The 12,998-nt window shown below is 35.2% G+C and overlaps 1 long non-coding RNA gene across 4 annotated transcripts in view; it reads right to left on the bottom strand.

Moving 5' to 3' along the window:
* The window catches only part of LOC147918033 (uncharacterized), a 1,004,068-nt gene that overhangs the window by 44,523 nt on the left and 946,547 nt on the right, over positions 1-12,998 (bottom strand). The window contains exon 1 of one of the 4 annotated variants that reach the window (XR_015555812.1): positions 11,756-12,021. The exons of the other annotated variants lie outside the window; for them this stretch is intronic. This is a non-coding gene — a long non-coding RNA (uncharacterized LOC147918033). Of the gene's footprint in view, positions 1-11,755; positions 12,022-12,998 lie in introns of those variants that run through there. 4 annotated transcript variants of the gene reach the window in all.

The raw sequence follows: 12,998 nt of genomic DNA on the forward strand, positions 1-12,998 counted from the left end.
GAAAAAACTGATATTTTTTTAATTGAAATATACCTGACATACAATATTATATTAGTTTCAGGTGTACAACATAGTGATTCAACATTTAAATACATATGAATACTTATCACCACAATGTCTAGTAACCATCTGTCACCAGAAAAAGTTATTACCACATTATTCACTGTATTCACTATATTGTACAGTATATCCCATGACATAGTTATTTTATAATTGGAAGTTTGTACCTCTTAATGTTCTCACTTGTTTTACCTATCCCCTCATGCCCCAATCCTCTGGCAACCATTGCAGCATTATTTACAATAGCCAATAGCCAAGATATGGAAGCAACCAAAGGGTCCATTGATAGGTGAAGGATAAAGAAGATGTGATACACACACACACACACACACACACATACACACACACACAGAGGAATATTACTCAGCCATAAAAAATGAAATCTCGCCATATGTAATAACATGGATGGACCTAGAGGGTATTATGCAAAGTGAAATAAGTCAGACAGAGAAAGACAAATACTGTATGATATCATCTATATGTGGAACCTAAAAAATGAAACAAATAAAACAAAACAGAAGCAAATTGATATTTTTTAGTAATTTATTTTTAACATTTAAAAATGGATATCAATGTCTTGGTTAACAAATTAAAAATTGTATAGGTAATGGAGATCATTATAAAGCAAATATTATTTTATTCCATAGAAAAAGAGACTAATTCAACATGGACTACAAAAATAATGTGCTCAATTTGAAAGATGGAGAAAATTTAAACCACCTGAATCCAGGAGGTTCATTTTTGTAGTGGACATCCCTCCACTATAGTTCTGTTAAGCAGAGAAGGAGCAAAGCACAGTGGTTGAGAGAACCAGATTTGAAATCAGATGAACCCATCATTTACTAGCAGTGAGACCCTGAGAAAGTATTTTTACTTCCCTGAAGCTCAGTTCCTTCACCTGTGTGATAGAAATAATTATAAGTACCCCATGGAATTTCTGCAAGGATTCAGTATCATCATGTATGAAAGCATTTAGCAGAGTTACTGCCACATAGTAAATGCTCAATAAATTATGGCATTTAGTCCCAAATTACTCTCTCTGCAAAATTAAAAATTGGTTCTAATCTACATCTGTTTAAAAAATTTGAAACTCAGTGTCAGAAGGGAGACTCTGAAGCAAGTACTTTTACTAATAAATTAAGAATAATCAGGGAGCATTACATAACTTATTCAAGATAAAACAACGTTTTGAAAGCAAATATATAATTATCTTTAAAATAAGGAGCCCCTTTATTTTATATTTGGATAGTTTTTTGAATTTTTGAATAACTTTATTTCAATAATTAGGAACAAAATCAACTGCAGCACATGCTCTACTTCCTAATCTAGCTGCATATTCAGAATGTCTTTCTATGAATTCTCTTTAAACAAAACTACAGTTTGATGCAATAATGTTCCCAAACAAATTGATGAATCCTAATCAAGAGCTTAGACCATGCTAACTACATCTGATCTGTTACTCATGCAGCAAAAGGGTAAGTCATTTAAACGCTCTGTGCATTGATGCATAAAAGTAAAAAGTTTGTAGTTAAAACATAATTGAGTTAAGAGCCAGGAAGATATGAGAATAAAACACCTGTAAATCACAGGACAAAAAGTTGCTAGGCTGATATACCAAAAAATAAGAGACTCTTAGGAAAATCTTCTTCATGAGAATTGAGAACCAGAACACCCATGTAATGACTCTTCGTTCTCATGGGAAGCTGAAATGATGAATAGAATGTGATTATTATCTGTTCATAATAAACAAGTTATCCCAAAGTCAACATATGGCTCTTCCCAGAGAAAGGCAGACTACATATCCCGAGGGCAGAAAACTTTAAATGCTTGCAAATCCCTGGTAAAGTCCTCTTTGATAAGAAATCATGCATGTTCTTTTTTATGCATCTATAATGTGATAAGGATAAAGTATTTCAGGGAACAAAATCAGTAAAAACCCTGGACCCTTCGTTTCACCTTTAAGGAATACAAAAGTAGAGTTGATACATTCCACTTCCTCGCCCATCACAGCATTTGCTAAGCAATCACCAAATGACAACACCACCAGTTTGGAGGAACTTGAGAAAATTCCTCAAGAATCCCATCTTCACAAAAGGAGTGAGAAAATGAAAGTGACATTGGGCTAGCTCTTATCATTATGATTAAAACAGAATAAATGAAGACAATCTAAACAGCCTATGTCTCATTAAATCTTTTGATGACCATGAAATGGTCATCAAAAGAATCAAAGTAGGTATCATATACAGAAGGAAGGCATTCTCAAATTAGATGGATCTAGTCTCAAAGCAAAAAAGAAAAATAACCTCATTTTAAGATGAGAAAGGATATAAACAGGTAATTCACAAAAGGAATACAAATGGCCAAAAAACATGGAAAGAGGCTCAGTCTTAATCTATTCAAGTAAATACAAATTAACATAGCAATAGTATATAGTACTTGCCAATCAACTTATAAAAAAATTCAGAATGAATTATTGATAACATTGACAATATTTAAGCACACGGATAAATCAGTAGTCTCATAGAGTAAAATTATAATTTGTTGAAGCCTTTTGGGAAAACATTTTACCAGTAGCTATTGAAATTTTAAGTTAAATATATCAAAATTTTGACCTAGTAATTGTATTTTTAAAAACTATCTGCTGGGGCTGGCCTGATGGCTCAAGCAGTTAGGTGTGCGCGCTCCGCTGCAGCAGCCCGGGGTTCACCGGTTCGGATCCCGGGCGCACACATACACACCACTTGTCAAGTCATGCTGTGGCGGCATCCCATATAAAGTGGAGGAAGATGGGCCTGGATATTAGCCCAGAGCCAGTCTTCCTCAGCAAAAAGAGCACTGGCAGATGTTAGCTCACGGCTGATCTTCCTCACACACACACAAAAAAATCTGCAGATCTGCATTTCAGATAGGTCTTAAATGTGGCTTTGTTAAGTAATGTAACAGAAAAAAAAATCGGCCAACTCATCCATGCAATAAACATAGTAAACGATCAGGAATGTGCTGGATTCATTTTGAAACAATTATTTGCAACTAGTCTGCAAGCAGGGACATAGAAAATTTCAAAGTTGGAATGAGAGTAGGAAGGTAATTTGAAAAATATAGTAAAGATGCAAGTGTGGGGGCAAGGTGTATTTGAGAAATCTATGTGCCTTTTGCTCAGTTTTGCTGTGAACCTAATACTGCTCTACAAAACAAAGTCTAATAGTAATTATTTTTAATATAGTAAAGAGAAGTTTCTCACTCCAGAAAAATAAATCCTAACTCCTTACAGTTAATACTATCAATAGTTGTATATCCCTGTGGATAGTTTCTGGAAAATCTTTTCATTTGGGAGCAGCATGTGTTTATGTCCTCATCTCTGAAAAGTCTCCTATCCTTTGCCATGAACAAAATATCATCATCTTTGAACTATATTCAGCAATCTTTCCTTAAATTATATCATGGGACTTCTCACTGCATAATTATATGGGCCCTATTTACACTGCAATTGCACTCTATGGGTGTCAATCACATAGGATACATACACACAGCACATCTCCTGGGTTTATGTCTGAAATGAGACTACCCAGTGATGCCAGATCCTAATGGCTAAATGGATTAAGAGAAGATATCTGGAGAAGGAAATAATATTGGAACACTAGGTAAAAAACAGACTTTCCTAGTGTAAAACCATATAATCTGTGAATATAGGCTTAGAGCCATATGTCTACTCATCCTCAGCTCCAGGTGTTTGGCACATGAGATCAAAAGAAATTACAATTGGAAGGGTCCACATTTAGTAACTCAGTTCTATTGTGATGAGAAAATTTGGGAAATGTAGGTAGCCTATACCTCCAAATGGAAGCATGCCACTGCTTTATATAGCTCAGTGAATGAATAAGTTTCTTGTTTTTATTTCATTCAAGGAACTTTATAACCTTTTACCAGGTCTATTGGTATCTTTTTATGAATTATATCATCATTCTTTAGTGACAAGTCTATGCCACAAAATAACATAACGTTATTAGTTCCAAAATGCCATATTGCTTTCTCTTTTTTCTAAAAGCAAAAAAAAAATTAAAAATCGTCTTAACCTTTAAGAAGAGAGTTTGAATAATTTTATGTTTATATTACAATATCCTATCTAGTCATTTAAAAAGATGAAGTAGAGCTGTGCTTATTGACATGGTTATAATTCCAAGATAAATAATTGGATGAAAATAGTATATTTATAGCAAATGATATATATAGAGAGAGATATGATAGACAGAGAGAGAGATAGAAAGATGATAGATAGATAGATAGATAGATAGATACATAGATAGATACATAGATACATAGATACATAGATACATAGATACATAGATACATAGATACATAGACAGACAAATAGGATAGGATAGACAGATGTAAAAATACAGCATTTTTCTCAGATTTTGTAAGAATAGGTTCAAATGCACAAATATAAGAAGTCTGATGACAGAGTAGATGCTGTTTGGGGAAAAGAAGAAAGGCAGATTCATATATTCTATAGAGGTTTTTACCTCATACCACTTGAACATGTCCATGAATGTAATGGGATTATACCTTGACGGGAAATCTCAGCATTCACCGCTGGAAGTAGTGTGATCAACACATGTTATCTGAAGAATATTTCACTTGGGCCCTACTTGTATATTTACAGTAAAATTGAATTTTTATTATTCTAAAACACATTGTCATCATTCTTTTTAGTTCTAGCCTGAGAAATAAGCTGTACACAGATTTATGGAAAGATTGCCACCCAGCTCTAGTGCTCTCTCTCATAATAAATTTGACTATTTTGCTTAAAAATGTAAGCAATATTTTCTTTCTACAGGGGATATTTCTTTTGCATCCAAATTTTGGGGCATATTTGGCTTTGCTGGACCTCATCTTTATTATCAGGAAGACTTCAGATAAATTCTTCAAATGATCCTAGCATTGAGCTGGTACGAAAGGTCCTAATGATTCTCTATCTTTAGTGGAGGATTGCTTGAACAATCTTTGCTCCTGAAACAGAATTCTTTACACTTTGAGATACGTTTATAAATCTTTATCTCATCCTCTAACCCACCAAGGTCCCTGGGAAACTATCTGAATTATTTTCCTTTGCATTATGGACAGATTTCCCCAAAGATATTTTTACAGTAGGGTTGTGTACTCTACTAATTTTTTCATTGATCAAAACTGTGGACTCGCGAGGCTGATAACTCATAATTATTTGAGCTCTGCACCATATTTTCTTGTGTCCACTTTCTCATCTGGAATTCTCAGGCATTTGTTTTCAGGCTTGCCATTGTGTACAAAAAGGGACTGAGAAGGAAAGTAGAGCCAGCTTCTCAACTATTCACTCACTGTTAACATAGTTTATCTCCTTTTTTGAACACACAGCATAAGTAGAATAGTAGAATAGCATAAATAGAATGGACTGAATTGTGTCCCCCCAAAATTCATATGCTGAAATCCTAGTCCCCAGTACCTCATAATGTGACTGTATTTGGAGAAGTTATATAAAGAGTTGGTTTAATTAAAATGAAGTCATTAGGGTGGGCCTTAAACCAATATGACTGGTGTTCTTATAAGAAGAGGAAATTTGGACTCAGACACATACAGAAGGAAGATGACGTGATGTAAAGAGAAGATGGCCATGTGCAAGCCAAGCAGAGAGACCTAGAACAGATTCTTTCTTCATGACCCTCAGAAGCAACCAACCCTGCAGACATCTTGACTTTAGACTTCTAGCTATGAACTATGAAACTACTAGAACTATGAAATAATAAGTTTCTGTTGTTTAAGCCACCCAGTCTGTGAAACTTGTTATGGCAGCCCTAGAAAACGAATATGGATACTATGTGTTTTTAGAACAGGAATGCCAGGGAGTGTTGAGATCTGAATCAACATTTCTGTTTAATTTGTGGGTAGGTTCCCCATGATCTTCTAGAAGTCTTTTGTTCTCTAAGTATTCCTTAGTGAAATGCTCACTTCAACTATGCAGATATCAATTGAGTGGTGAAGGTTCTTAAAACTAGACCTACTGTTATTCTTTGCAATTTTTTCACCTTTACTTCTAGGCAACCTGAGTTTTTCCCTTATTCTCTTTTATAACATTCTTCTTTGTGGTATAGGATTTATGAAGCTACTGTTCTTAGTCATGTTACAGGATCAAAATAATAGGATTAACAATTGAAGTAGGATTAACATTTGTAGTAGTAGTCTAAGCAGGTGAAGTCAAGCTGATTGACTCAATACTTTGAAAATCAGTTCCAACAAGTGGTGAAGAAATTTAATTTAGAGGAATCAGTGAGCTGTATGACTTAATGAAAAACAGCTTAGGTTATAAATTTTGTAGCCCTTGGCAGCCTGTGAAGAGGGTTCAGCATTTACATTGCTATGAGTTTTAGAGGAGTATCTTTCCTCATCTGGTTTATGTTGTGAGCACAGGGTTTTCTTAGGACCCAAAGGGAAGTTATTTTGGATTTCACTGTAAGCTGATAATGGCCGAAGTGTAGCTGAACTTTATCTCTGCAAATTTTTGTAGAGTCCTGTCTTTATCTTGCTCACTGCTACTCAGTGTTAACCTGAGTTCACGGATGTTCTGCAAGCCCCACTCTGAACTGATCAGTAGATAAATGGTTAATGCACTGCTATGGAGCCCTGGCAAGGCAGACAGAGACTCTGAATGGTTGCCAACACTTGCAGGGGAGGATGCTTGTCTCCTGGCCCAGTTTGCACTACACTGATATCCTGGTTTTTAAAAGTTGGAAATTAAATTTTAAAAATAAATTAACTCCAGATCAACACTGTGCATTCCAAACAAAATATTTTTATGATCCAGAATCATTTGTGAGCTGCTAGTTTACAGTTTCTGATTTAGAGAAAATGACATGTTCTGGGAGGGAAAGCTCTTGCTTTGAATGCTGGCTTTACCACAGAATATATATGCTTGGGCAACTGTACCTCAGTTTCATCATGTGGTAACTCTAGGTCTTAAGCTATTCTGTTTTGATTTTTCCTTCTTTTGTGAAATAAATAATAATTCTGACTGGGGAGAATGGAGACAAAGCACTATCTTGGCGAGCAAGTTCATCAAAAAACAGCTGAGCTTTTGGTCAATATAAGCACATTAGGAACCATGGATACTTACGCCAACATCAGCACTGCTAAAAAGTGCTTTGATTCTTTTGGAAGGCACACATTGTTTGTTTGCCTCATATCCTTGTTTTCTGAGAATCATGGTTAATGATGGACTAACCATTTTGTACAATGTTATCCTGCTCCCCAGGTCACAGGATTGGCTCAGGGATGGGCACAAGACCACACTGAGTCGATGAGTCCCTTCTCCAGGGTTCTGAAATTGGGAGAGAAAGAACATTTCTCTTGCAGTAAATGTCAGAAGCTGTTAAAAGTTAAGCTCTAGCCTTTAGTCCAGAAAGGCCAAAGAGACCGCTGAGAAAGAGAAGGCAGAATGAAGGAGTACAGTGAAGTATAGAGGCAAGTGCTGGAGAATAGATGATGTTTGTGACCTCAATGTCTATCCTAACACCTGGACCTAAGTAGATAGGCAACATATATACTGTAAATGGATTAATCATATATATTAGATAATAGACAAAGTTCAAGTGCACAATTTTTGTTTTATCTCAGCATGATCTCTCCCTCCTATCTTCTCCTTTAAAAAAAAAAATAACCCTCCTGTACAGAACCTATTCCATATGTTTTTAGTATGGTTGACACTGCCTCTTCACTGCTGGTCATAGGAGAAAGGACACGACCCAGGCCAAGGTAATGAGATGATATCATCTACCTGTAAACGGTAATTTTGACTCAGAGATAGTTTTGGGTTCATGGTTGGTTCAGGACACAAACTCAGCCAAGCAGAATCAGAGTATTCACTGAGATTTGACACATGGATAGAAAGCCATAAAGATATTGGTATAGAGCTACAAGAGTTAATCTTTACCTAAATGTAGAGTCAGTCTGGGAATTAAGCCAATACAGTGTGAGGCTGGACTAAATGATGGAAAAAGAAACTTCTTCATTTGAATCTTTGAATTTAGCTGTTTCTAAAGCTAGATTTATCTGGCGTGAATCAATAGGTTCTCTTTCAACTTAAACTAGTTTGAGTTGGGTCTCTGTCATTTGAAATAAATGTGACCTTATTATACAAAGATTATTTTAAGAAACGTAGAAAGCTCTATACAAATGTTGTTTATTATTCAATAATTACTCCCCTCTGACTCTAAAAAAAATCCCCCAGATAAAATTTCCAAAGTATTTAGAATGGTGAAGTATGTTGTAAAATTTTTCATCCATTACTTTCAGGAGAAAAGTGCTGGTTCAAGACATTTGAAACATCAGCCTGGCCTCCTCATGTAGACACTCCAAACAATATGCATTCTAAGTAAAAGAAATGGGCTTGCTATGAAAGCACAGCTTCAGAACAAATATTTAACCATATTACCACGCCAAAAGCTCCTTTCATAAAGAGATTCTAGAGCCATCATGGTGAATTCACATACCAACTTCTATGTGAAGATTCATCAATTCAACCTATCAGTCAATGAGCATTTATTCAGTATCTATTGCTGTGTGCCATGCACTGTGTGAGGTTCTGAGGATATAAAGAAGAAGAAAATAAAGCCCTGGCCCCAGGGAACTTACGGTAGAATGAGAAAGGTCTCCAAATACATCAACAATTGCAATACAGCGTCATAGGGGTTATGATGAGTGTCTACAGAGAATGCTTCGTAGGAAAGTGTTTCACCGTCCTGCAGCACTCTGTATTTGTGCAAGTGTGTGTTTAAATAATGAGTCAGTCTTTTCACATATACATTGCTCCATAGTTATACATAAAGCTTTTCTGTAAGTTTTATTTATTCTTCATCACTAAATGATTGAATATTTCCTAAGGACCTAGAAGTCCAAAGGCAACCAGAGAACATATGTTTACAAATCTATTTACTCACTAGGTTTATTTTTATTGTCTATTAAAGTTAAAATTAAGTTAATAGGCTGAGATTCAATAAGTTTTTTTTTTAGAATTTTAAGTGTAGTGGAACAAAGATTTAAGATTTAAATATTAAGTGATTGTTTCTGTAGAAAAGAAGAAATTATAGTTACTATTATTATCAAATACCACAAGTTAGTCTTATTTTTAGAAGTTAAATTTCCTTAGAGGCAAGATTTTAAGAAAAATATGTTTTTCAAGCACTATTTTAATCTTACCATTAATACTATATGGGACAACTCCTAGGGGAATTAAATAGCAATTAACAAGTGGTGAATAAAGGGGACTGTTTGAAGACCTGCGCCACACTGAAAGTCTGTGGATTTCCTGATATAGAGACGTGTCCCAGTGTTCTGATCATTGAAATCAGAAGAGCATGCCCAAGATTAGGGCTATCAATGACCACTGTGTCACAGGCAGTTTCTGCTTCTCCCACGAGAGGTGGAAGATTTCCTTGCATGCTGCAAGAATGCCATCAAGCATCAGTAAGTCTGGCCTGAGGCCAAGAAAAGAAAAAATTGCCCCCCTAAGATGCAGTGGCAGGGAAATTTATATCCCAGAACATGCCACCTATTTGATTTCTTCATCTGGCAACTCTACTTCGGCAAATTATGCTGCTGGCATATGTCCTCCTTGCTAATAGAGTATCAGTGTGCAGAATCTTTAAAACCTGTGAGTATACTGTCTGGGGTACGTTCTTACTGCACCTGTCGGAAAGCTTCATCTGTTTCACGCTGCCACAGGCATTGTCCAGTTCCCTCTCAGCTCCCTACACACCAGTTTCTTCTTGCCTGCCTTACAACACTTCCCTCTCCCCAATACCTAGTTAATTCCATGTGGCTGTGACAATTCAGCCACATTGTCTTCATCAGACCACGTAGCTTCTCTATTTGCTAATCCTAAAATTATCTTTTAAAAATCCCATCTGATTCAGAATAGCCCCTTTAAAGAATTTGAGACAATTTTCTAAATGTGTTTTACAGAAAGGAATAGGAAGGAATATTCATATTAGCTTTGAAAAGTAATGCGTTAGAACTCTCTTTTTGCATGCTTCACTAGTGCATAGAGCCCAAAAAGCTATAAACCAAAACATAAATTGTATATATAACAAAATCCTAATATAAAATAGCATGAAAACAGGCATTAGCCTATTTCCCAGAAGGTGTGTAAAGATGTTGAACTCTCTATAAATATAACGATAGAATTATAACCAGAAGCAGTTGTCACTGTCTGGAGATAAGAAATACAGAGTTCCGTTTTTGGCTTTGCCACTAACGGATCATATACAAGTCAATTAACCTCTGTGAAACATTACTTGCTACCTTTCTATTTCACAGTAGGGTTTTGAAAATTTGGATGAATATGAATTAGTATAGCTTTGTTTGTTAAATAGCTATGATCCAAAAAATGGAGAGTAGGAAATATAACAATACATGCCCAGGTGTGATAATCAAATACATTGTGTTGTTTGTTGGTAGCTTTTAAAAGATATTTATTGATTGCAGAATTTCTTTTAGTTGTTGTGGATTTTTTTTGTTATTTGTTATTCGAGTAATTCTTTTAAACACTAAACTGCATTCATTTATTAACGTATCACATTGAATACTAAAAATGTTACATTGACTTTGAATAAATAGAGCAGGAAAATACATTTTTGCCTCAAAAAGGCAAGCATTGATTTACCCTTATAGTTAAACACATCTATTGATATAAATTGCTTGGCAGGTAACATATGGTGTGTTAAAAACTGATCTTACAATTGGAAATTTGAGCGGAGCTATCCTGAACCTTTTATCTAGGTTAACTTTTATTCTTCAAAGTTGTAAATGGTTTCTTTCAACATGTACATTCAAGCTTACTAGTTACAAAAGTAAGACATCAGTATTATATTTTCTTCTACACTAGAATAAATAGGAGTTGGGGGAAAGATGTTTATTTTAAAATATAAAATTTTAATTAAAGATGGCCGTAAAAGCTTTACTTAGAAAAATTTGCAGAACATTATTCAATGTTGCCACCTTCAGGACAAATTTTAAAATAGCAGTGAAAAGGGTAGGATTAAAGATATTCTTTCCATGATTAAATATTCAACCTACAACAATGATGCAAGGTTAACTACTTAGACTTTTTAAGGCAGATAAACAACTGACTTTTAAAAATTATTCTGATCCTCAAATAAATGCCTGGAAAACTTCAGCTAGAGTCTGCTCATCTAATTGTCACTCATTGACAGATATTTATTTAAGAAATATTGGTTGATTATTACTATATCTTAGGCACTGTGCTAGGTGTTGAAACTACAAAGATGACTAAGACATATCAACTACACTCAAGGAGTCCACATTCTAAAGGGACGAACCAATAAGTAAATTGAACATTTCAATTGTGTGATAAATGTTCTGATAGAAGTGAACAGACTGTTATGGAAGAAACCTCGCTCCAGCGGGTAAGAAAAGGGCAGTGACAAAGGCGTGATGGAGGCGACAACTGAGCTTAGTCTGTTATTGTAACAACTTTGAAGTAACTAGATTGTTTCCCTTTTGCTTCTTTCCATTAAAATAAAGAGAGTGAGAAAAAGAAAGAATTCTCAAAACTAGAACAATTATGATGTTTCCAGGTGTGTACATAAAACGGAGATTATGTTCACTGAAATAAGTTATTTCATAACTTATTTAGATATTTTCTTACTTTTTTATTTCCTGCTGGTAGTCTTTAACAAATTTCCAAGAATCTTCTTCATGGAACAATCCTGGGGGGTGAAAATATGTTGTCATTTCTGCTGTTCATGTTCTAAATCTGGACAATACAATCTAATTACAAGTGGTGGGTTATTGATTGGCGGATGCTGTCTTTCTCAAATGCCCCAGGAAGAGCAAAGAAAATTCCTCCTAAAATGCAGTATGGTGTTAGTATCCCTTTCCATTATGAGAGAAACTTTTGTTCTATAAAAATTAGTAGAAAATTTGCATTCTTATTGTCCCACTTTTCTACATAAGTGGCCTCCAAAACAGCTCCTGCCTTTAATTTAAACATATTACTATTGTTATATATATGTGTAGATGAGATGTGTCTATACAACAGTAAAATTATGTGGCATGTGAAGCCAGTCAGATGTGTTCTACCTGAAAATTTGCTCTCCCTCCATTACCCAATGAGGATTTTGATCTGCTCTTGACCATAATAATTTTTCAAAAACATCATTGCAGGATTTTTAAATAAAAATTATTATTATCATTACTACTACTGGAAATGGAATTATTTCAATCACAGAAAATGGAAATAGCAAAGTTAATTGAAGGAATTATATAGACAGATAAGAACTTAAACTCACTATAGAAAACAATCAGCCCAAATCAAGGCAATTTCCACTCAAGTTTGAATTTGAAAGAGAAAGAAAAAGCAAGGTAGAATGCTGAATTGTGTCTGTTTTATTTTTGTAAAACAAGACGAAAATATTCAAATCTGAGTAAAATAGTTTATATCTTTCCTCATAAAAGATCACCCAGGTGTGCTAATTGGAGTACAAGAGTTGGATATTTAATTATTATTTTTTGTGAGGAAGATTAGCCCTGAGCTAACATCCAATACCAATCCTCCTCTTTTTTGCTGAGGTAGATTGGCCCTGGGCTAACATCTGTGCTCATCTTGTCAAGCGTGGCTTGACAAGCGGTGCATTGGTGCGCGCCTGGGATCCGAACCTGCAAACCCCGGGCTGCAGAAGTGGAGCGCGGGCACTTAACCTCTACGCCACCGCTGGCCCAAAGAGTTGGTTATTTTTTAATGTTACTTTCCAAACTTCAGTTCAAGTTTTAACCCCTAATTAAAAACTTAATTGCACATATCAGCAAGCAATGTTCCTCTTGAGGTATCAACTCCAAATGAGGACTATGGATGGGTGGCTTTTTTTCCCTGGATGTAGCTTATCTTCTAT

This window comes from Ceratotherium simum, chromosome 2, assembly GCF_057802395.1.
Source record: "Ceratotherium simum simum isolate JZ-2026a chromosome 2, ASM5780239v1, whole genome shotgun sequence".
NCBI classification, from domain to species: domain Eukaryota; kingdom Metazoa; phylum Chordata; class Mammalia; order Perissodactyla; family Rhinocerotidae; genus Ceratotherium; species Ceratotherium simum.